The following is a 23,376-nucleotide window of genomic DNA, read 5'->3' on the forward strand; positions in this document are numbered from 1 at the left end:
AAATGGAACATAATAACATCTGCTGTCACAAGAACGTAAGTGATTTCCTGAGGATAGGCCCATTCTGGGAAACAGCCTTTCCTTTGAAAAACTCTTCATTGTTGTGCTGCTAGATCATAATTCCAGATTGTCAGGAATATTCAGCCAGTTTCCTGACACAAGCACAGGCAGTGTGGAAGTCTACATTTCTCTGGGGCTTGTCCTGTCAATGCTGGGTCTTCACCCCTCCCCTTATCTTACTGCCTTTCTCTGCTGCTATAGTTGTCTGATTCTGAAGTCCAGCAGCAAGCATAATCTTCAAGGTGGCCACACAAGCAGGAAACACCAGTCAGGAATCATAAACCGATTGCTGCTTTTCATTTTCCTCCTGCACTAAGATGCCTTCACCACATTTGTCTTAGAGCAAAGGTGTCAAACTCCAGTCCTCGAGGGCAGGGCCGGCCTTAGGTTTCACAGCGCCTTGGGCGAAACCAGATTTTTGTGCCCCCCCCTTTTCATCCTCTTCACGCATGCGCACACATGCATGCACACACACACACAGGCCTATATGCAATTCACCTTTTATCCAGAGATATCACCTAGTACAGTGGTTCCCGACCTTTTTGACGTCATGACACATCACACCAAATGCTTAGATCTCCGTGATACATCATATATGTATAATTGAAAAAATACTATTAATAACCATGAATGGATGGAAAGAGTGCATTATCCTGAATATACTTAAAAATGAAGGCTAGAACCTTTCAGGAATATTAATAAAAACAGTGGGACAGTTGCCCCCCCCCCCCCCCATTTAGAATACTAATACAGCACCAACAATTTGCACTATGCGTTATAGCCGCAGTGCACCCACCCAAAAAAAATGCCCTCAGACTCTGTATAGGTAGGTAGCCAGGTATAGGTGCCCCCAGTATAGGATCTCATGTGTTAGTGCCCTCAATATAGTTTGCCAAGCATAGGTGCCCTCAGTATAGGAAGTCAGATGAAGGTCTCCTTCACCCCATAGGTAGCCAGGCGTAGGTTCCTCCAGTATAGGTAGGCAAGTGTTGGTGCCCTCATTAAAGGTAACCAGCTATAGGTGCCCCCAGTATAGCAAATCAGGTGTGGGTGCCCTCAGTATAGGTAGCCAGCTATAGGCGCCCCCTTGGAAGCCAGCGCCCTGAGCGACCGCTCTGGTCGCTCAGGTCAAAGGCCGGCTATGCTCGAGAGCCATGTCCATGCCAGTGTTTAGGATGGACAGAGAAATGTGTTCTACTTAGTGAATCATACCTTTCCTGAATCTGTCCTATCAATTAATTTGAGCTTTACCAAAAATGATTGAGGACCTCGGTCCTTGAGGACTGGAGTTTGACATCCCTGTCTTAGAAGAACACTATTAGCTTAGAAAATCTGGCCTGCTTGAGGGATTTTTCACCTGAGCTGAGTCTATCACTGAGGTAGCCCTTAAAGTGGAACTCTTGTCTGGCATAACCTATGTTTAAAAAATTGCCTCCCAACTCCTTATTGCCTGTTTAGTTAGCCTACCTGCATTTGTTCCCAAGTAGTGTGAAATTCCTTTTAGTCGTAATCAGCTAATGCTAGAGGCAGCCATAATGCATAATAAACTAGCTCAGTTGGAAATAGTCAGCCAGTTTAACAGCAATGTGTTCCTTAAAATCAGTTCACCTTGCACACAAACGCTTTTAGCTAAAATCACACCTTATTTCATGCATTCTGAGATAAAAAACAAACAAACAAACAAACAATCTCCAGAACAGGTGAGCAACCTTTCCCGAACAGTAACTCTAAATGAGTTTGACACATTTTTGAAAGCGTGATGCCATAAGACACAGGACATTGCCCCATGAGGCTCTGAGGAGAAATGAAAGTTAACCTCTTAACCCTTTTGTACACTTTAAGAAAAAAAACAAAGGATTGTTCTTTGAACTCATAATGGTGTCATTGATCTCATTCTGCTCATGATGGTTATTGTAAGTGTACATGTGTAGTGTCAACTGTACACGCACTGATCTCCTCTACCCAGCACTTCTAATGGAAAAAAAAAAAAGCTAAATAAGTATGTGTTTATACCACAAGACTCTATAGACACTGAAAGATGGTTCTATGCAACCTACTATCATCTAATTTCTATAGGTAGAGATAGGCGTTTAGTCACCATGCTGCCTCGTTATTTCAGGATTCCCTAACCTGTTTCCCAATGCAATTCTTAAGAGACCTAGTCAATAATACAGGTCTTGGTCTAAGTCAATGCAAACTTGCATTTCTATTCTATTATTGTGTATAGTAGATATATCTGTTACTACACACCATATGTACATGGGCTAGATACATAAACTAAGGAAATACGATTACAAGTTTACAATAGGATTTCAAGTGTTATCGTGCAATTTAATTACAATTTAATACTTGCTTACAGTGGAAGTGTGAGAAAGCACGGAAGAGCCGCCGCCATGAGCCAGCGGCAGGCGGCTCTTTCCGCGCATAGTGGGGATGCACACGGAGAGGGAGCCGCCTCCTCTCAGTGTGAGGCGGCTGTCTCCGTGCAGAGTTCAGTGGAGCGCGGAGAAACCGCCGCATTGGACGCGGCGGTTAGCGCGCATGGTCCCGCTGCGGATACACCGCAGAGCGGGGCTGCTGTGGCTGGGACTCGTAGTCCCTCTGGCTTTAGAGTGACGCGCGCGCGCGCACTCAGACAGGGATTTTATGGCAGGCAGAAGTGAGTCCGCTGACCAGGGTGGTCAGCTGACTCTGGCTCCACTCCTCATTGGTCCAGCACTTAGGGTGGTGCTGGAAGGATACCAGTGTATATATACTGCTAGCCGGTCACTTCTCTGGTGTCTGGCGTTGCGATCACTTATGTGGAAGCACCCAGATCCGTAGTCAGATCCGCAAGTGTGCTGGGACCAGCTGGAGCTGTAATCCTACACTTAGCTAGATTCTGTTTGATAGCTAAAGTACTAGTTTGATTGTGATTATCTGTTATGACTCTTTGCCTGCCTGACTATCCTCCTGAACTCTGATCTTGTACCTCGATATTTCTGATACTCTGTTGCCGAACCCCGGCTCGTCCTTTGACTCTGCTCCTGCCTCCTGATCTTGTACCTCGATATTTCTGATACCCTGTTGCCGAACCCTGCTTGTGCCTTAGACACCGCCTCTGCCTACTGTATCTGTACTTTATCTGTCCGTGTGTTACGACCTAGCTTGCCCGACCTCGAGAACCGACCTTATTGTTAGAGGCGGTTCCCCGTCCTGTTAGTGACACTTCCTCCAGAGTGTCACTTTCAGACAAACCTTCCTACTTTTGGCAGCCTGATTCCTCCCGCCTTGGAGAGCTCAGGTCTTCGGAAGGAAGCTGTGTAGTACTCCTTACTACACTGAGGCCTAGTCCTCTAAGTGTTACAGTTACACCAAAACACTACACTCTACTCAGGTGAACAGAGGTTAGTTGGTATATCGGATTATCGGTGATACTGCAGATCACTTATAATCTGGTATACATCTGTATTCCCAGTGATACTGCAGATCACCGGTAATCAGATCCTCTCTGTGCTTCACCGATCGTTACAGGAAGAACTCTAGACACACAGATGGCATTTTCAAATTGATATAGCAGCTCTGCGGCGCTTACAAGTTTGTCTCTTTAAGCACATCTTCACCATCAACACCAGAAGTTATACTAAAACTATTCTTGCATATTTGGCTGAAATTCAGAATACCATGGCTCCCTTTATTATTGCCTGCATTAAGTAAGTGTCATCTGGTAACTTAGGCATGATGCTGATTTTCTCTTCAGGTACCTTAACTTACATTCAAAATTTCCCTGTAGATGCCTAGAGTCTTCTCAACCTTCGGGAGGGTAGATTTGTTGACCAGCTTTGCAGCAGAGATAGAACTGTGAAGCTGGAGAACCGTGAGCCATCCCTTTGTGGGACAACATTTATAAAAGAAAGATTTATAAAATCTTTAGCTCCATGCCTTGACTGATCGATACCTGATAGGTAGGTGGGGTTGTATGATAGTGGTGCTCCATGCTCTTTAAATGGATTATCTTGACCAGCGACAATGTATGTCTGTGTGTGTATGTGTGACGGGAATGAAAAAGAAAACCAGCTAGATAATTCAAGATACTCAAAATATGTATATCCCTCAGCAATCCAAAGCTCCCCGAGCAGTAGAAAAGCTTTCTACATTTCTTTGTAAAAGCAATATTCTCTTGATCTCTTCTCTCTCAGTATTTTTTTTTCCAAGTGACTTTGCTTCCAAAGACTACTATGTCATTTCCGTTGCCTTTACAATGGTTACTGTGGTGTTATTGTATTCAGAGATTTGGCAAGTTACTAAAAGAGTCTAAAGAAAGCAAAACTATTTGGATGTGACCTTTTTGCATAAAGACGTAAGCATTGGCACAACATCTCCCTAACAATGGCCTCTTGTAACCATTTTACTGTTCCACAACAACATTTTTTCGTTTTCTGCAGGGTTAAAGTCCAGCTTTAAATAGAACAAATGAACATGGTTTGGACTCAAGAGATTAAACCAAACAGAAGAAAATGAACATGTTACTTGGGCGTTTATACCCTAGATTTGTATGTGAATTTCAAAAGTACAAATTGGAAGAAATACTGTACACTGAAAAAAAATATATGGCTTATAATCCTTTTTATTATTTACTCCTTTATTTATTCATCATAAATGGATGATGTGTGTTATTGTTGAAGTACATTAGAACAATTCCATACTCATAATACCCTTTTATCCTGGGTACAGACTGGGGATTTATCTCCCTTTCCTATCCTCTATGAAGAACCCAGCCATTCTATTGCCTTTAACTGGTTCGGCCTATCTGAACAAGCTTTCTCGTCCATATAGGCACTGCTGCTTTGCCCCACCGCCCGCCGCTAGCCCCCCGATCAGTGAATGGGAATATAATTCCCATTTACCGATCTAACTTCCCCGCAGAAATACCAACGCTTTCTATCCAGAGAGCGCGGTATTTCTGCCCCCAGGAAACTTCTCCTCTGATTTTTAGTTCCTGGATGCGAGATCGTTTGCATCCAGGACTTTTTTCACTGTGGCCATCTTGTGGCCAAATAGTAAACTGCACCCACATACATTTTTTATAAAAAAATAAATAAAAAAAATACAATAAAAAAAAACAAAAAACAACATAGTTACCCAAGGGTCTGAACTTTTTGTATATGCATGTCAAGAGAGTATGTTATTATATTATTTAAAATTATAAGGTTATAAATAGTGATGGACGCAAATTGAAAAAATGCACCTTTATTTCTAAATGAAATATCGGCACCATAAATTGTGATAGGGACATCGTTTAAACGGTGTAATAACCGGGACAGATGGGCAAATAAAATACATGAGTTTTAATTACGGTAGCGTATATTAATTTCAAACTATAATGGCCAAAAACTGAGAAATAATGAATTTTTTTCATTTCTTTCTTAATCTTCCTGTTAAAATGGATTTAGAAAAAAATAAATCTTAGCAAAATGTACTACCCAAAGAAAGCCTAGTTAGTGGCGGAAAAAACAAGATATAGATCAATTCATTGTGATAAGTAGAGATGTCCCGAACCTCCGATTTTCGGTTCGCGAACCCTGTTCGCGAACTTCCGCGAAAGGTTCGGTTCGCGAAAAAGTTCGCGAACCGCAATAGACTTCAATGGGGAGGCGAACTTTGAAAATTTGAAAAAATTCTACCAGCTAGCAAAATGATTTAAAACATGTTTCAAGAGCTCTAATACCTGGAGGCACACCTGATTGAGTGAAATGCACTGCTGAAGGACCCACCCTCCCTCCCTCCTCCTCCAAGCTAGGTCCTTTATACCATTTGACTCAGTTGTCTGCCTACACTAATTAGTTATGGGACAGCTGCTACACACTCTGCTAGGGAGATTTTAATTGGCCTCCTCCCTCCTACCGGAGGGTCTCATCTGCCAGGGAATTCCAGTATTTCAAAAACCAGCTTATATACCATGATAGGGATTTGAACCCAGGCCTCAGTATATGGTAGGCAACTAACATATCCATTGTACCTCCAACACTACTAGCTGAAAGTAGCTGAAAGTAGCTGAAAGTAGCTGAAAGTAGCCTAGCATGTACCATTTATGCTTAATGCAAGAGAAAAATTAGACAAGACAAATAACATTTATATCACACTTTTCTCCTGGCAGACTCAAAGCACCAGAGCTGCAGCCACTAGGGCACACTCTATAGGCAGTAGCACAGATATGTAGCCAGACATGGCCTTGTATTTTGTGTTCAACAGTTGTCAAGAGAAAAATTTGACAAGATAGCAGTGTTAGGAAGACTTGCCTAAGGTCTCCTACTGAATAGGTGCTGGCTTACTGAACAGACAGAGACAAGATTTGAACTCTGGTCTCCTGTGTCAGAGTCTTCTGGTGATTTGAGTCTGCCAGGAGAAAAGTGTGATATAAATGTTATTTGTCTTGTCTAATTTTTCTCTTGCATTAAGCATAAATGGTACATGCTAGGCTACTTTCAGCTACTTTCAGCTACTTTCAGCTACTAGTGTTGGTGGTACAATGGATATGTTAGTTGCCTACCATACACTAAGGCCTGGGTTCAAATCCCTATCATGGTATATAAGCTGGTTTTTGAAATACTGGAATTCCCTGGCAGATGAGACCCTCCGGGGGGGAGGGAGGAACCCACAAACAGGCTAATTAAAATCTCCCTAGCAGAGTGTGTAGCAGCTGTCCCTTAACTAATTAGTGTAGGCAGACAACTGAGTCAAATGGTATAAAGGACCTAGCTTGGAGGAGGGGGGGTGGGCCTCCAGCATTGAGAGCAGTGTGAATGGCAATAATTTGTCTGCTGGCTGTAATATAAAGAGTCAAAGTTTTGCTTTATGGGGCGAATCGAACTTCCGGAAAAGTTCGCGTTTGGTAGGCAAATGCGAACCCCTGAAGTTCGCCGGCGAACAGTTCGCGACATCTAGTGATAAGTAGCAATAAAGTTATAGGCGAATGAATGGGAGGTAAACGTTGCTCGGATGCATGAGATTTTCGGCACTGCGGCGCTGAACCGGTTAAAGTGACACTGAAGCGAAAAAAAAATGTTTGAGATAATGAATTGCATGTGTAGTATGGATAATTAATAAAACATTAGTAGCAAAGAAAAGAGTCTCATATTTCAGTTATAAAGCTTTTTTTCTCTAATATTTTCAGTTTACAAATTACACTCTGTATTTTAAACTATGAAACAGAGCAAAGCTCTGAACTTTGAACCTTTTGAACTTCACTGCAGTAAAACCTTATCTGAACCTGTTTTTTTAATGTTTCTTTGATGTATAAGTGCTTCAGAAAATAGCATTGTTCCCTGAATAAATTAGTCGGAGAGCTCAGAGAAGCTCTTAAAACAAGTGGAGTTTCTTAACTCTTCCAGTACTGGAAACAATATGAGGCTCCTATCTGTGCAACTAATGTTCTATTTCTTAGCTGTTCTACACATACAAATCAATATATCATAAGTTTACCTTCACTTCAGATTCCCTTTAAGGATAATATTAACTCTAAAGCTGTTCCCTTGTCAAATTCTCTACTTATCAGTGACTCCTTCAAATAGCATGATTCAGAATTAAAAATGGTATTCCTATTTAATGCCCAATGTGATGATTTATAAATCATTTCCTTCATCCGTTCTTCTAGTATCAGTTTAAAACAAAAAATCATAGTAATTAGAATTGTTCTAGCCAGTTGTCATGCACAACACAACCACTTGCCTTCTAAGCACATTTCAGGCAAAAAGGTTTTTTTTTTTTAATAAGAGGTACAATCCATGCCCAGATTGCAACATCCCCTATCAGATAATGAAACTTCAGTTCAGAATTTTCCAGCCAGAACAGCAACAAATGATTTCTTCAGAGTATTGTGGTTCATGCATTGCTGTTTGCTTTGTGGAATAAATGGTGATTATTCCTGTGAGCATTTTCAGAAAGTCACTGTTTTCACTGACATTACATCCAAATTGAGAGCAAGGCATGCAGACAGCATAAGCCAATGTTCACATAGTAACAGAAGACTGTGAGCAGATGTGTGCTAATGAGATTTGCACGTGTTCCATTTAAAAATGAAAAAAAAGTTTCAACATAGAATCCTAAACAATAAAATTTCTTCTGCGCCTAAGTAATACTAAAATGTATTTATTAAAAGTTATCCAATTGACACATCATACCATACACTTCACACATTCCATACCAGTCATCCATACGTCCAGGTCTAACTGCCAACCCGCACAAAAGCCAGCTATCTTGACAGCCCCTCCGGCAATCATCAGCCGCCCGTATATGAGCAGATAGACACCCAGATCTCACGCACGTAGGACTGTATTTGCGGAAGTCCGTATCTGCGATAGTGCACTCTTACTTCATAAAATGTATTAAAATCAATGTTCCAATATTCTTTCATAGATACAGTGTTTTTTCATTTAATTCAATGATTCCGTTTTGTAGAACAACAGTTCAATTCATTTCGCAGGTCTGCACTTGCTATTTCCACTGTGCGAGACTCCTGCTCTGTCTTTATCTATGGCACACTCCCGTATCACCGTTCGATGTTTATGGAGAGGAGGGAGTCCCGTTGGTTGTTAGCAGGCTTACAACAGACTAGTCGGTCCTGGCCACGGACACTTCCTGGGTCTGGAGCCGCTCAAAGTTTCAAGAGTCTCTGGTCGTAGTCCCGGCGTAGCCGGAAGATTCTTGGTGACGTCACCACACTGTTTGACCAATCAGGGCCGACGCGTTTCGATAGGTCCGCCTATCTTCCTCAGGGCCTCTCCTGATTGGTTCTATGGCTCTTGTTTTTATTCTTAAGACTCCACCTCCCAGAAGCAATATGTGGGCAGAACAAAGAGGAAGCTATTGTCCAGAATTGGGGAACATATACAAAACATCAAAGGGGCAATATCAAGTTCCCACTAAGTAAGCATTTCACTGAAAAACACAATGGAAGTTTGAAATCATTCAAGTTTTATGCAATCTGTCAAGTGGAAAAAGAATGGAGAGGAGGAGACTTTATTAAAAAAATGTCGAGGAAAGAAACACAGTGGATCTATACTTTAAATAGTTTGGCCCCGAATGGGTTAAACAGCGATGTGGAATTATTTGCTTTCAATTGAAAAATAGGAAAGTGACATCTAGTGGATGTAGCAAGAACTTTACACATCTAAATACGAATGTCACAATCACGATCCACGTAAAACACAGCTGCGGAGGAGGTGGAGTCTTAAGAATAAAAACAAGAGCCATAGAACCAATCAGGAGAGGCCCTGAGGAAGATAGGCGGACCTATCGAAACGCGTCGGCCCTGATTGGTCAAACAGTGTGGTGACGTCACCAAGAATCTTCCGGCTACGCCGGGACTACGACCAGAGACTCTTGAAACTTTGAGCGGCTCCAGACCCAGGAAGTGTCCGTGGCCAGGACCGACTAGTCTGTTGTAAGCCTGCTAACAACCAACGGGACTCCCTCCTCTCCATAAACATCGAACGGTGATACGTGAGTGTGCCATAGATAAAGACAGAGCAGGAGTCTCGCACAGTGGAAATAGCAAGTGCAGACCTGCGAAATGAATTAAACTGTTGTTCTACAAAACGGAATCATTGAATTAAATGAAAAAACACTGTATCTATGAAAGAATATTGGAATATTGATTTTAATACATTTTATGAAGTAAGAGTGCACTATCGCAGATACGGACTTCCGCAAATATAGTCCTACGTGCGTGAGATCTGGGTGTCTATCTGCTCATATACGGGCGGCTGATGATTGCCGGAGGGGCTGTCAAGATAGCTGGCTTTTGTGCGGGTTGGCAGTTAGACCTGGACGTATGGATGACTGGTATGGAATGTGTGAAGTGTATGGTATGATGTGTCAATTGGATAACTTTTAATAAATACATTTTAGTATTACTTAGGCGCAGAAGAAATGTTATTGTTTATTTTTCACTGTCGGTGGTTGTGGAGCAAACCCACATTTTTCTTTGCAGCCAATCATTTACTGAAAGAAAAGCGCAACAACTGATTTTATTGTCAACATAGAATTCACTCAAAAATACCAGTAAATCTGGATATGTACAAATTTCACATAAGTGGAGAGTCTCGGAGACCTGAGCACAGATTTCAGAGAGGAAGTACTGGTATTACTGACCTTTATTTATAAAGCAACAGCGTATTATTCAGCACTATGCCATACATAATAAGTAATGGAATTTAAAAACTTGCAAGAACATAATGTAAGCCCATAGTAAATAAATACATTGAAGCCAGAGGTGAAGATAACCCTGACCAGTCAATCCGCTGTGCCTACAAATCAATTTATGTATAAGTCTAAAGTAGGTTAGCACACCAGGTTGCATAGGCTTGGTTTTTTTCCCTCAGTTTGTCAATTCTGTAAAAGCTGACAATTGTGTCTGGGCTGCTCAGGGTCCCCTTTATCAAAGTGCAGTAAAAGACATTATCACTTTATGTTTATTCCTTATCCAGTAGATCACAGGCACAGCACCGGGGCCCACTAGTGGCCTCCTTCATTCATTACTTTTAGCTTTGCATTGGTGCTATGCTGGTACTTAACACCTCAATGGGCAGTATTCACTAAGCATTACCACATTCAGTAATGCTGAAAAAAGCTGATTTTAGCGATCACCTTCCTAAATTCCAATTCACTAAACCGCTTGCCGCACATTAAATTAGAATTACCTACTAGTGAGTAGAGATGGCCCGCTACCAATCTGTGTGTGACAGGTGCACACATTGTATTACCCAGTACTGTATATACCTACCTACCTGTTGTTCACAGTGCACCCACCTACCTACATGAGCAGAACACACGCAGTGTCACCGTGCCTGTCCGCTACCTGTCTGTGTGTGACAGGTGCACATTGTAATACCTATCACTGCATATACCTACCTACCTGTTCACAGTGCACCCACCTACCTACGTGAGTTGAGTGCACGCAGTGTCACTGTGCCTGTCCGCTACCTTCCTGTGTGTGACAGGTGCACATTGTTATACCCATCACTGCATATACCTACCTACCTGTTGTTCACAGTGCACCCACCTACCTACGTGAGTGCACGCAGTGTCGGAAGGAAGTAGGCAGAAGGTACCGCTTCACTGTACTGAGTGGGACAGTGCAGGAACACGAGCAGCCAGGCCCAGTAAACAAATGTAGAAATGGAAGGTCCGCACCAATGTCACCACTTCCAATATCTTTATTCAGGACGTATCCAGTTACAGGTGATAGCACTTGACTGACATGTTTCGGACTCCAGGTCCTTAATCATAGTCATTTCATGGCTCAATAAGTGCAGGTTAAAAAGAGAGATGGTAGCAGGAGGCGGAACATGGCCCAGCCCATCCTAGGGAGGGAATAAATCACTCGTCACATCCCACCAAAAACTACCGACTCACTGGAAAATATATAAAAAAAATATATATGTATAAAACCGAACACTTAGACAATTAAAATACAAGAAGCCAACAAACAATACAGCTTAATGAATGAGGAGTAAAACACCAGCCATTAATAGAAAAAGACATACACCAATGAGATCAAACAGATAGTTTGCTATAGTGTTGAGCACATAAATATGGGATAATGTCCAAAATAATAAGGACATACCTCCCCTTAACCCGTGACCAGAGCCAAATCCCACCTGGCATTTAAACCCTTGGGTGACCTGGTACCAAGGCGGAAAATCCAGAGTGCCTCCCTTTTACGAATCAGGGCTTGAAGATCACCTCCCCGTTTGGGCAAAAACACCCTCTCAATTCCATGGAAGGAGAAACCCGACATGTCCCCACCATGTACCTGCCGGTAATGTTTGGCAACATTGGAGATGTTCTGAGTGGACCAGCCTGCTCCCAGGAAATGTTCAGACACTCTGGCTCTGAGTGGTCTGGTAGTGCAGCCCACATATTGAAGAGAGCATACTCGGCATGTCACCAAGTAGATAACATTTTTAGAACCACAATTAATGAAGTGTCTGATAGTAGATTTGTAGCCATTGTGCACCGACTCCACAAATTGGGTCCTGGTGTGTAGTGCACAATAGTTACAAGTTGGAATTGCACATTTATATGAGCCCCTAGTAGACAGCCAAGTAGAAGACTCTCCATGTGAACTGAAGAGACTAGGGGACAACATACTACCCAGTGTCGGGGCCCGCCTGCTGGAGAAGCTGACACCATCACAGAGAAAGGGCCGCAAATCCTCATCACCCTCCAAAATGGGAAGATATTTGGTGATGATACGTTTAACCTCCTGGTACTCGGAGCTAAACGTGGTTACAAAAGCGGACCTCTCTCCGAAATCGTGACCAGAGGTATTGGCCCGTATCAGCTGCCTCCTGGGAATAGAAGCTGCCCTCTGTTTGCCCCTTTCTATAGTCCATTTAGGGTAGCCTCTCTCTAACAAACGTCCCTCAACAACCCCAAACTCCCGTCCAGTGTCCGCATGATCCGAGCAATTCCGGCGCGCCCGTATGAATTCGCCCATCGGAATCGCCCGGATCGTATGCGCCGGGTGACAACTGGCTGCCTGTAATGTGGAGTTGCCCGCACAGGGCTTCCGATACGTCCTGGTATGGACAGCCCGTGAGGCAAAGTCACCTTCCAGGCTCAAGTCCAAATAGTCAATGGAACTGGGTTGCCACATATGAGTGAATTTTAAGTTGCACTCATTACTGTTAAGACGATCCATGAATGGCTGCACCTGATCCCAATCACCCCTCCAGACAACCAAAATGTCGTCTATGAATCTCCCGTACCACGCAATCTGCTCCAGATGGCGCCCGCCACCCCCAAAGATGTGGAACTCCTCCCACCACCCCATATAGAGGTTGGCCAAAGAGGGGGAAAACTTGGCCCCCATGGAGGCCCCACACCTCTGGAGGTAGAAGGCGCCATCGAACATAAAATAATTGCGGGTCAGGAGATACTCAATGGCGGCAGAAATGAAGACGCATAAATCAGAAGGGTAATCCGAATACCTAGCCAGATGGAACTGTAGGGCAGTCAAAGCTAGATGATGGGGAATACAGGAATATAGGGCCCTAACATCTATGGTGAGCCAACTATAATTCTCCTCCCACACAAAGCTCTCCATGCTAGCCAGCAAGTGCTTGGAGTCCCTAAGATATCCCGGCAACCTCCTAACTAGGGGCTGTAGCATGGAATCCACCCACTCGCTGAGGCGCTCCCCCAGAGAGCCAATGCCCGCAACAATGGGCCTGCCCTCCGGGGGAGTCCCCGGCTTATGAATCTTTGGAAGGTGGTGAAAAACTGGGACTATGGGACAGTCCACTCCCAAGTAATCCGCAAGTTTATGGTCCAACACCCCCAAGCTCCTGCCATAACTAAGAAGATCAAAAAGTTGCTTTTGATACTCCTGAGTCGGGTTCCCAGGAAGCTTGAGATATGTCAGGGGATCCTCGACCTGTCTCAAGGCCTCCGCCCTATAATCTGAACTGTCGAGAATGACCACAGCCCCCCCCTTGTCTGCATTCCGTATGACCACATCCCTGTTTTCACGTAAGTTTTTAATGGCCCTGGACTCTGCCTTGGACAAATTGGATTTGTGTTGTGAGCCGACAGTATCTGCCAGTTTGACTAGTTCCCTTTCTACTAAATCTTGAAAGATTTCAACGGGAGATGTCCTGGCAGTCAACGGATAAAAATCCGGGTTTCTCACCCTAACTGGCTGGACATCATCCGTGGAAACAAGGCCCTGGCCGTCGGACATCAAAAAATCAAGAGTCCATCTGGCCCGTGTATCCTCAAAGTTTCCAATATCAGGAATCTCAGCCCTAGGGGGACTGCCAATCGGAACACGCTCCCTATCTGACCTGAAATGCTTCTTAAGTAAAATGGATCTAATAAATCTGTTCAAGTCTAGGAGGGTGTCAAAAACATCAAAATGAAAGATAGGGGAAAAGGAAAGGCCTCTGGACAAAAGCTTAAGTTCTGACTCTGAAAATGTGTGGCTGGATAAATTAACAACATTAGCAGGTGGAGAGTCACGTGCAGAATGGGGATAAGCCCTGGTACGATGTTTTATTCCTGCCCTGCGTGTCCTCCTCCTTTTATGATCCCCTTTGGATGTAATTTTTTGTGTCGTTTGAAGTAGGTGGATCTGTTCTGTGGGTTTTTTGAGGACTCAGGACGTAGACTCGAAGCCTGTTGGTCCACCTGGTGCTCCCGCTCGGTAGAAATAGAACCGAACGCAGCAGCACCAGGTGTGGCAGACAAGGTCACCTCAGATGTAGTACCATCCCTAGGGAAGCTCACCTTCCTCCTGTTCCTAGAACGCGACCTCCTAGAGTTCGCACTCGGGGATCTGGGTGGAGCTTCCCACCTCCCCCATTCATAAACCAGGTTACTCTTATAATCGTTGGTGTCACGCAAATATTTCACCCTTTTGGTTTCCGTAATAACCTATCATGTAAAGCATCATACTGCTCCAATGTATTGAATCTAGTTAAATTCTGTCTCAATTCAGTAATGTTAAGGCGAATATCTACCAGCTTCTCTTCCTCATATTTAATAATCAATTTCATGAGTCTGAGTGAGCACCCTGTAAGTATCATGTTCCATTCTACCACAAACTCATCCGAATAAACAGTAGTTGGAATTTTCCTAATGCGTAGTCCACGGGGGACTATCTGCTCAGCCACGTACTGTTTAAGAGTGGATAAGTCCCACCACACTTTAGTTTCCTTGCTCATAAGATTTTCCAATTGCGAAAAGGCAGCTCTAAGTCCATGGAATTGAGAGGGTGTTTTTGCCCAAACGGGGAGGTGATCTTCAAGCCCTGATTCGTAAAAGGGAGGCACTCTGGATTTTCCGCCTTGGTACCAGGTCACCCAAGGGTTTAAATGCCAGGTGGGATTTGGCTCTGGTCACGGGTTAAGGGGAGGTATGTCCTTATTATTTTGGACATTATCCCATATTTATGTGCTCAACACTATAGCAAACTATCTGTTTGATCTCATTGGTGTATGTCTTTTTCTATTAATGGCTGGTGTTTTACTCCTCATTCATTAAGCTGTATTGTTTGTTGGCTTCTTGTATTTTAATTGTCTAAGTGTTCGGTTTTATACATATATATTTTTTTTATATATTTTCCAGTGAGTCGGTAGTTTTTGGTGGGATGTGACGAGTGATTTATTCCCTCCCTAGGATGGGCTGGGCCATGTTCCGCCTCCTGCTACCCTCTCTCTTTTTAACCTGCACTTATTGAGCCATGAAATGACTATGATTAAGGACCTGGAGTCCGAAACATGTCAGTCAAGTGCTATCACCTGTAACTGGATACGTCCTGAATAAAGATATTGGAAGTGGTGACATTGGTGCGGACCTTCCATTTCTGCACGCAGTGTCACTGTGCCTGTCTGCTACCTGTCTGTGTGTGACAGGTGCACATTGTAATACCCATTAATGCATATACCTACCTGTTGTTCACAGTGCACCCACCTACCTATGTGAGATGAGCTCACGCAGTGTCACTGTGCCTGTCCGCTACCTGTCTGTGTGTGACAGGTGCACGTTGTAATACCCATCACTGCACATACCTACCTACCTGTTGTTCACAGTGCACCCATCTACCTACGTGAGTTGAACGCACGCAGTATCACTGTGCCTGTCCGCTACCTGTCTGTGTGTGACAGGTGCACATTGTAATATCCATCACTGCAGATGCTTACCTACCTGTTGTTCACAGTGCACCCACCTACCTACATGAGTTGAGCGCACGCAGTGTCACTGTGGCTGTCCACTACCTGTCTGTGTGTGACAGGTGCACATTTTAATACCCATCACTGCATATGCCTACCTACCTGTTGTTCACAGTTCACCCACCTACCTACGTGAGTTGAGCACACGCAGTGTCACTGTGCCTGTCCGGTACCTGTCTATGTGTGACAGGTGCACATTGTAATACCCATTACTGCATGTACCTACCTGTTGTACACAGTGCACCCACCTACCTACGTGAGCTGAGCGCACGCAGTGTCACTGTGCCTGTCCGGTACCTGTCTGTGTGTGACAGGTGCACATTGTAATACCCATAACTGCATATATACCTACCTGTTGTGTTCAGTGCACCCACCTCATCACTGCATATACCTACCTGTTGTGTTCAGTGCACCCACCTACCTAAGTGAGTGCATGCAGTGTGATATACCACTCCGTGCATATCTGTCAACTGCACCTGTGTGACTGCACATTGTATTAGTCAAGTCAGTGCATACCTTTCACTTCACCGTACACAAAGGTAGACCGGGCACTGTCACTTGTACGCTTTATTGCCTCAGTAGCCATACATGCATTTTATCTTCATGTGGAAAATACATTGCATCTGCCATACCATATGAAGCAGTCAAACCTGATACATCTGGTGCTGGGGTGCTGGGGATGGTGGTGACCGTGGGGAAGAAAGGACGGCACCAACTGGCGCTTGCTCACGTGTGTGTCCTGTATGACGCATCGCCGCGCGGCCTCCGTATATATACGTACGCAGGCCGCGCCCTCGGCGTGCGTCATTACCAGTGGAGGAGAGGTGTGTGGGGTTAGGGGTGATGGGGCGGGGTTTCACTCCGTATGCTTGTAAACAAAGAAGGAGATTGGTTCTCGTATACTTCTGACTGCTTTGTGCGTAGAGGGCATTCAGTGCATGACGTGCATAAAAGTGAAAACTCTTGTGTGTATCAAAATTCATTTTTGCGTGCTGTTAAACTAGGAATAGCCTACGCCAGGGGTCTGCAACCTTTAAGAATGAAAGAGCCACTTGGACCCGTTTCCGAAAAGAGAAAAAAAACTGGGAGCCGCAAAACCATTATAAAACAGATATGTCCCCAATATGCACAAATCGTTAGCAGATATGTCCCCAATATGCACAAATCGTTAGCAGATATGTCCCCAATATGCAGAAATGACACCCAATATGCACAAATCGTTATCAGATATGTCCCCAATATGCACAAATCGTTAGCAGATATGACCCCAATATGCAGATATGACCCCAATATGCACAAATCGTTAGCAGATATGTCCCCAATATGCACAAATTGTTATCAGATATGTCCCCAATATGCACAAATCGTTAGCAGATATGTCCCCAATATGCAGATATAACCCCAATAAGCACAAATCGTTAGCAGATATGTCCCCAATATGCACAAATCGTTATCAGATATGTCCCCAATATGCACAAATCGTTAGCAGATATGTCCCCAATATGCAGATATAACCCCAATAAGCACAAATCGTTAGCAGATATGTCCCCAATATGCACAAATCGTTATCAGATATGTCCCCAATATGCACAAATCGTTAGCAGATATGTCCCCAATATGCAGATATAACCCCAATAAGCACAAATCGTTAGCAGATATGTCCCCAATATGCACAAATCGTTATCAGATATGTCCCCAATATGCACAAATCGTTAGCAGATATGTCCCCGATATGCAGATATAACCCCAATAAGCACAAATCGTTAGCAGATATGTCCCCAATATGCACAAATCGTTATCAGATATGTCCCCAATATGCACAAATCGTTAGCAGATATGTCCCCAATATGTAGAAATGACCCCCAATATGCACAAATCGTTATCAGATATGTCCCCAATATGCACAAATCGTTAGCAGATATGTCCCCAATATGCAGAAATGACCCCCAATATGCACAAATCGTTAGCAGATATGACCCCAATATGCACAAATCATTAGCAAATATGACCCCAATATGCACAAATCATTAGCAAATATGACCCCAATATGCACAAATCCTTCAGCAGAAATGACCCCAATATGCACAAATCCTTCAGCAGAAATGACCCCAATATGCACAAATCCTTCAGCAGAAATGACCCCAATATGCACAAATCCTTCAGCAGAAATGACCCCAATATGCACAAATCCTTCAGCAGATCTGAAAAGAAAACCCCATTTACTCACCTAGTAAGAAGACTTCCTGTCACGATCTCCTCCTGTCCCGACCTCCGGTCCCGACCTCCATGTGGCGCGCAACTCCGTCGGCTCCTCTTCCTTCCCGACGTCACGTCCTGCCTGCACTACACTGCAGGGCTACGGGAAAATGGCCGCCCGAAGCCCTGCACTGGTCTGGCGGCCTCTCTGATAGGCTGCCGGCCAGCGGCAGCACACGTGACGTCACACGCGCAAACGTCACACGCGCGCCGCAACCACTGACACCCACTACCGGTGTAGTGTCAGAATGGGCAGCCCTGCAGCACCGGAGCCGGGACTGATCCGCGGCAAAGGGGAAAAAGAGCCGCTTGCGGCTCCGGAGCCGCGGGTTGCCGACCCAGTGGATATTTGCCATTACTGGACCAAAACATTTACCAAATGTGTAGAAAGTGAGAACGCATTACATAACTAACAGTGCATCTGCGCTTACATCGCGTCATTTGAAGTGGGGTAAAAATGGATATGTGTCTGTCCTGACTCATATTAGTAGGACAAAAAACAGCAAATGAGCCAAATATCATACAAAAATGCCATGGATAAATAATGTCAAACTAAATCTAAAGAGAAAGGCATCCATATAGCAATAAAGTAATATTCAAAAAGTCATACAAAAAGCACCGTAAGGTATAAATGTTTTATTTAGGGACTTGTCCCTTTAAAAGCAAATAAAAGCATATAGCTGGGGATACAGGTCAGGTGTCATAATGAATTGACACATACAATAATGGTCAACAGCAAAATAAGTACAATGTACACTGTAAATGTCTAATGTGTGACCTGGAAACAATGGCAAGCTAAATAATAGTAAACAAATGATAGAAACCAATCCTTCATGAAAAAACAACAACGTTCTGTTGAACATGAGCTGCTAAGAAAAGATGTACACCACCCGAGTGGGAAGGCAGATTGAAGTAAAGAAGGAAGGAAGAGCTTACCACCAGAACCAGTGCTGACACCTCGCCTGTGCCCCCGCTAGATCTCACATGTATCGCAGACCCCTCTGCTTCTTCGGAGATTAGAAAATTAAGGTGGAGAAGTCTCCTTTTATGATCCATGAGCAGCGTGCAATACTGCTGCCCTCCCTCTGTCTATTTCCGGGTAGGCATGGCCACGCCTCCTGATGACATCGCGCCGTGCGTTTCAGCTGACGCACCAGCGCCATGCCATGTTGCGTACACAGCGGACGATGCGTTCCAAAGGACGCATCGGCGCTGTGACGCATAGTAAAGAGACAAAGCGAAATAAGTTTGCCCGCATTACGGGCTAAAAGTATACAAATTAGTAATTACAATAGTGAAAATAGATTGATAATAAAAAAAACTATAAATCTGGAATGTTCCCATTGAAGAAACTGAAAGTAGTAAACGATTTCCATCTGAACGCACCAATGATAAAGCAAATTGGATCAAGGAATGAATACATGTATCACATATGCATGCCCAAAGTGTATTGCACTACCCCCTAGTGATAAAAAAGTGTAAATCAGTGATAATAAATGATTATATCAAAAATACATCAAAAGTACATGAGTGAATAAACATAAGTATACAATAGTGACAGACATGATAAAGTGTATACAGAAAAGTGCTTCGTGCAGATGTTTGCAGTCCTTTGGATATATATCATCTTGAGGTAAAGTGTCCAAGTGCAATCTATAAATGTATAAGTTTATACAGCAAGTCAGCAACAAGTAATTACTATGATTATCAGGATGTTTGTCAATTATCACACACACCACACCAAAGTGACTTTATACCTCTGCATGGAAATTGCTACTCACTTGCAATCCACGCAGATAAAAGTATTAATAATAGAAGAAAGTGACATGTGCAACTAAACATATATCTGGCCATTCTCGACTGCTACTCACATACAGTCTGAGCAGACCTGTGAAATAACCAATATATAAATTAAGTGGTGTGGTCAAGGTAAATACCCAGACCCTACCAAGCCATACCCTATCACCAATAGGCAAATACCAATTGCTCGCATGCAGTACAAAAATAAAAAATATATATATAGTATCTATATACTGCTCAGGTAAACATAGCTATATAGCCTGTGCCAAATAGTGGCGCTTACAGTGTTACACCTCCTTTAAAGTGAACCTTGCAAGTGAATATTAAAAACCACAGGAACCACAAACAAGGCAAGTGAATAGTGCAATAAACAGGAAAAAGTATCCACAAGGGAATAATACTTACCATAAAGTGAACAAATGCAAAAAATCTAAAGACATACAAAGAGGAAGGTTAATAAAATTCAGACCATAAAACAACCAGAAACAACCTAAAACATCAAGACACGGTGGAACATCAGCCATCCTAATGAAAAACTCTCTTTTACTGAGGAAGATAGCAAGCAAAACTGAACTCCTCGTTCAGTCCTGCAGGGCTACGGGTTTGTAGTTTGTAAATCCACCTTAGCTCAGCTTGGAGGAGCCTATTAACTACATCTCCTCCCCGAATATTGGTTTTGATGTGTTGTAAACCAACAAACAACCAGCCTCTCAAAGAACCCCCATGGCTGTTCAGTGCATGTGTAGCTAACATAGTCAGAGTTTTCCCATTCATCTTATCCCGTCCTGCCAGCTTTGCTACAGATACATGTTTCTGGAGTCTCAATTTAAGTGCGTTCTTTGTCTGACCTACATATTGCCAGCCACAGGGGCATTGTAGTAGATATACAACAGCAACAGACTTACAATTGATGAATTCATTGATGAAGAAGTTTTTTTCCATTGGTTCTGCTAATCACATATTTTGTAGTTCTCATGTTAGGACAAACTGTACAATTGCCACATGCAAAGCTTCCCTTCGTTACTCCACTTCGACAAGGCCTCTGAAAATGGCTACTGCACAATAAATTTCTCAAGGTGGGGGCTCTTTTGGCTGTAACACTAGGGTAAGTAGTAAGAAAAGGCTTTAAATCCTTGTCATTGGATAAAATATTCCAGTGTTTAGAAATAACTCTGTATAATTCATTCCACTGACAGTTGAATGGAGTGGTAATTCGTACCTTCCCACTCTGATTTCTATTTCTGTGAGTTGTTTGCCTCTGTTGTAATAACTCAGATCTGGGTGTTGCTCTGGCTCTCCTTAGTGCTGTCTCAAGACATCTTCTAGGGTAACCCCTTGCTTGAAAACGTCTCCTTAAGGCTGCAGCTTCATATTCAAAATCTGCTGTTCCTGAGCAATTCCGCTTGACTCTAATGAATTGACCTACAGGTATGTTCTTTTTCAATTTCGTGGTGTGGTGTGAACTAAATTGTAATAGACTGTTCACCGCTGTTGGTTTCCTGTATATGTTGGTGGAAATGGTACCAGTGGGGCCCTTCCTTATCCATAGATCCAAAAATTCAATTTGATCTCCGGAAATATGGTATGTAAGAAATAGATTCAGATCATTTTCATTCAATGCCTTGAAAAACTTTTCACAGAGATCTCGAGGCCCCTGCCACAATATTAGCAGGTCATCAATAAACCTGTACCACCCAAGAATGTGTGGGTGGTACAGATTATATTTCTGTGACCATACGACTTCCCGTTCCCACCAGCCAAGATACAGGTTAGCCACAGAGGGGGCACACTTGGCCCCCATCGCAACACCTCTAATCTGTAGGTAATATTTGGCGTCAAAGGTAAAAAAAATTGTGCGTCAGGATGAATGCTGTCATCTCCAGGAGAAATTCTTTTTTGTGTGGGGCCAGATTTCCCATATCTAAAAAGTATCTGATAGCTCTAATACTCTCAGCGTGTCCCACATTGGAATAAAGTGATTCAATATCACATGTAACCAACAAGGTGTCCTCTGACAGTTCCAGACCTTCCAGATGATTTAGAAGGTCACCTGTGTCCCTAATATAGGACTCTAACGTGATTATCATAGGCTGCAAAAAGGAATCAATAAATTGGCAAGCCTTTTCAGTCATGCTCCCTATCCCCGAAATAATTGGTCTTCCTGGGGGGCACGTGGGGTTCTTATGGACCTTAGGGAGCATGTAAAAGGTTGGAATTGTCGGACTCTTTTCCCATAGAAATTGTAACTCTCTATCAGAGATTGCACCCTCCATTTTAGCTGTATCAAGGAGGGATTTAAACTCTGTTTGATATCTATCAAGTGGATTGACGGGTAATATTCAATAGTATCTGTTGTCATGAAGTTGCCGTCCGGCCTCCCGTAAATACATCTCCACTGGCCATACCACTACATTTCCCCCCTTGTCTGCCTCTTTTATAAGTATGTCTGTTCTGCTGCGGAGTGTCTGGAGTGCCCTCTGTTCCATGGGGTCTAGGTTACTAGGTAACCTTTGAGAGATGTTGATAGTTTGCAAATCCTTACACACTAGCTCAAAGAATATTTTAATTTCTGGTGTGAAAGAGGGTATAAATTTAGAAGATGGCCTGAAGCCTTTATTACTCACCGAACTGTCATCTTTTTCTTGTAATAGGTCCAATAGATTGTCAAATGCCTGTTGGTCATGTGCGTCAAATCCAAGATCAATAAGTTCCTGATCCTGTAGAGGCTTGGTACTATACATTTTTTTAAGCGTTAGACGCCTGCAAAATAAGAAAATATCTTTTAGGACCTCAAAATGATCCATCTGATTGTTAGGGGCAAATGATAAACCCCTAGAAAGAACTTTCTTTTCATATGGTGATAGTGGCTGTGATGACAAATTCACCACCTGTAATACCTCATCATCCAATCTATGATGTCCATATTTTCGTTTTTTCACCTTCGGATCTCCTCGAGTTCCTGAGGTATGTGGACCAGAGGCCTCTTCTCTTCCATTTTGTGCTCCTTCTATATCAGACCCAGTTACTTCGCTTGAGTCAGACACGTATGAAGTTATACTTGCACCGTGTAACCTAGGGGGCACCCTATTGGGTGGATCCTCTATGGGATTATGGCCCTGTTTAGGGAGTCTTCTCTTTCTTTTCCAGAATCCTTTTCCTTTTGGATTCCCAGAGTGTCTCCATAGAAAGGCTTTTTTCAAGCTATAGTCCATTCTGTCTCTATCTAGTTTTTTCCTTTTGGTGTTGATAATGTCTTGTTCAATCTTACCAAGCTCCTTTTTTAAGTCTGCCATGAAAGTCTCTATCCTGTCTTTTGGTCCTGTCTGAATGGCCTGGCTTTTCAGTTCCGAAATCTTACTCCTCAGATGTTCAAGTAATTCTTTGTCATAATCAAGTAACATGTCAACAATTATATGTGAACATTTGGCTAGTCCCTCCTCCCAGGTTTTTTTCCTCTCTGAGTTGAGCTGCCAAGATGGGAAAATTTGTACCCGTAGCCCCCGTGGATAGATACCCTCAGTGTCATAACCCTCCAATGACTTAA

The 23,376-nt window shown here is 43.3% G+C and overlaps 1 protein-coding gene across 8 annotated transcripts in view; it reads right to left on the reverse strand.

The window, feature by feature from the left end:
- LOC137546581 (KN motif and ankyrin repeat domain-containing protein 1-like) overlaps positions 1-23,376 on the reverse strand; it is an 89,053-nt gene that overhangs the window by 16,861 nt on the left and 48,816 nt on the right. The window lies entirely within an intron of this gene.

Source organism: Hyperolius riggenbachi, chromosome 2 (assembly GCF_040937935.1).
Source record: "Hyperolius riggenbachi isolate aHypRig1 chromosome 2, aHypRig1.pri, whole genome shotgun sequence".
NCBI lineage: Eukaryota > Metazoa > Chordata > Amphibia > Anura > Hyperoliidae > Hyperolius > Hyperolius riggenbachi.